Source organism: Acanthisitta chloris, unplaced genomic scaffold, assembly GCF_000695815.1.
Source record: "Acanthisitta chloris isolate BGI_N310 unplaced genomic scaffold, ASM69581v1 scaffold29140, whole genome shotgun sequence".
In the NCBI taxonomy this organism is placed as follows: domain Eukaryota; kingdom Metazoa; phylum Chordata; class Aves; order Passeriformes; family Acanthisittidae; genus Acanthisitta; species Acanthisitta chloris.
Window position 1 is genome coordinate 1 of NW_008653747.1, and position 2,879 is coordinate 2,879.

The following is a 2,879-nucleotide window of genomic DNA, read 5'->3' on the forward strand; positions in this document are numbered from 1 at the left end:
GCACTGGATCCTTCCCTGGATCCCACGCCAAATCCAGAACTGGATCCCATACCGGATCCGGCACTGGATCCCTCCCTGGATCCCACCCCGGATCCGAAGGAGGAGGATCCTGAGCTGTATCCCGAACTGGATCCGGTCCCGGCCCCAGTACCGGATCCCATCCCGGCTCCGGGAACGCGCCGGATAGGGATGTACCCCCCGATCCTGGCTGGATCCCGCAGCCCTGGCACGAAGGGGATCCCGGGATTCTTGTAGCCGGGACGTTGGGTATTCCCAGAGGAGCCTCCATAGGATCCGGAGCCTCCATAGGATCCAGAGCCTCCGTAGGATCCTGATCCACCTCCAGAGGATCCTGAGCTTCCATAGGATCCTGGTCCTCCTCCGTAGGATCCTGAGCTTCCATAGGATCCTGGTCCTCCTCCGTAGGATCCTGAGCTTCCATAGGATCCTGATCCTCCTCCACTCCATAGGAATCCTCCATAGGATCCTGGTCCTCCCCCATAAGATCCTGGTCTACCATAGGATCCCGAACTTCCATAGGATCCTGGTCCTCCTCCGTAGGATCCTGACCCTCCATAGGATCCTGGTCTGCCCCCATAGGATCCTGATCCTCCTCCGTAGGATCCTGACCCTCCATAGGATCCTGGTCTGCCCCCATAGGATCCCGAATTTCCATAGGATCCTGGTCCTCCCCCATAGGATCCTGAATTTCCATAGGATCCTGATCCTCCCCCGTAGGATCCCGAGTCATCCCCATAGGACTCAGGCAATCCATAGGATCCGGAATTATCCCCATAGGAACCTCCATAGGATCCAGGTCTGCCTGAGCTCCAACTGGATCCTCCAGAGGATCCGGGGCCACTTCCCCCATAGGATCCAGGTCTTCCTGATCCAGATCCTCCTTGGGATCCAGGTCTTCCTGATCCAGATCCAATTCCTCCCTGGGATCCAGGTCTTCCTGATCCAGATCCCCCATGGGATCCAGGTCTTCCTGATCCAGATCCACCTTGGGATCCAGGTCTTCCCGATCCAGATCCCCCATGGGATCCAGGTCTTCCTGATCCAGATCCACCTTGGGATCCAGGTCTTCCCGATCCAGATCCTCCCTGGGATCCAGGTCTTCCTGATCCAGATCCTCCCTGGGATCCAGGTCTTCCTGATCCAGATCCAATTCCTCCCTGGGATCCAGGTCTTCCTGATCCAGATCCAATTCCTCCCTGGGATCCAGGTCTTCCAGATCCCCCATGGGATCCAGGTCTTCCTGATCCACTTCCGTAGGATCCTGAGCTCGATCCTCCATAGGCTCCGGATCCTCCATAGGATCCACTCTCAGAAGGTCCAAGTCCATAGGATCCTGAAGAACTTCCACTGCCTTGGGATCCTCCTCCGTAGGATCCCGAACTTCCATAGGATCCTGGTCTACCCCCATAGGATCCTGGTCCTCCTCCGTAGGATCCTGAGCTTCCATAGGATCCTGGTCCTCCTCCATAGGATCCCAAATTTCCATAGGATCCTGGTCTACTCCCAGAGGATCCTAAACCTCCAGAGGATCCCGAACTTCCATAGGATCCTGGTCTACCCCCATAGGATCCTGGTCCTCCTCCATAGGATCCCGAATTTCCGTAGGATTCTGATCCTCCTCCATAGGATCCCGAATTTCCATAGGATCCTGAGCCTCCTCCATAGGATCCCGAATTTCCGTAGGATCCTGATCCTCCTCCATAGGATCCCGAACTTCCATAGGATCCTGGTCTACCCCCAGAGGATCCTGAATTTCCATAGGATCCTGATCCTCCCCCGTAGGATCCCGAGTCATCCCCATAGGACTCAGGCAATCCATAGGATCCGGAATTATCCCCATAGGAACCTCCATAGGATCGTAGGATCCCGAATTTCCGTCGGCTCCACACCCTCCGTCGGATCCCGACGGATCCCGTCCCGCCTGAGGGCTGAGGATTCCCATGGGATCCTTGCAGGGATCAACTCCGGCCGTGAGCGGCTCCAGCTCAGCCCCCGAATCGCGGCCAGCGGAAACATCTGGAGCACACGATGGGCAAATCCCAGTTCAGACCAGTTTATCCCAGTTCGACCCGCTTCCGCTCGGTCCGACCCATCCCGACCGCTCCCAGACCATCCCAGTCCATTCCAGTCTCCCCCTGTCACTTCTATCCCTGCCCCACCCAGCCCAGTCCTCCCAGATCCCAGCCCAGCCCATCCCAGTCCCTCCCAGTCCCTCCCAGTCTCTGGCCTAGTTCATGTTGCCATAATCTCCTGCTTCCTCTGGTCTCAATCCCAGTCCCTCCCAGTTCCTTCCCAGTTCCTTCCCAGTCCTTTGGAGGGCAGGGAGAAGGATTCAGTCTTCATCCCAGTCTATCCCAGTCCCTAATCCCCATCCCAGTTCCCCCCAGTTTGTCCCAGTCTCAATCCCAGTCCCCATCCCAGTGCCCCCCAGTCTACCCCATCCTCTCCAATCCCCATCCCAGTGCCTCCCAGTCTATCCCAGTCTCACCAATCTCCCTCCCAGTGCCTTCCAGTCTACCCCATCCTCACCAATCTTCATCCCAGTACCTCCCAGTCTATCCCACCTACCCCAATCCCCATCCCAGTGTCTCCCAGTCTCCCCCATCCTCCCCCATCCCCATCCCAGTGCCTCCCAGTGCCTCCCAGTCTCCCCCCACTCCATCCCAGTGCCTCCCAGGCCCCCCCAGAAAAAAAAACCCTCCCCCACCCCCATCCCAGTGCCTCCCAGTGCCTCCCAGTCTCCCCAGCCTCCATCCCAGTACTTCCCAGTCTCCCCCATTCCTCCCCCATCGCCATCCCAGTGCCTCCCAGTGCCTCCCAGTCTGCCCCAACCCCATCCCAGTGCCTCCCAGTGCCTC

At 58.2% G+C, this 2,879-nt stretch overlaps 1 pseudogene; it reads right to left on the bottom strand.

Moving 5' to 3' along the window:
* Positions 1–52: 52 nt before the first annotated feature.
* Positions 53–1,489, bottom strand: LOC103809502 (annotated as a pseudogene).
* Positions 1,490–2,879: the final 1,390 nt, after the last annotated feature.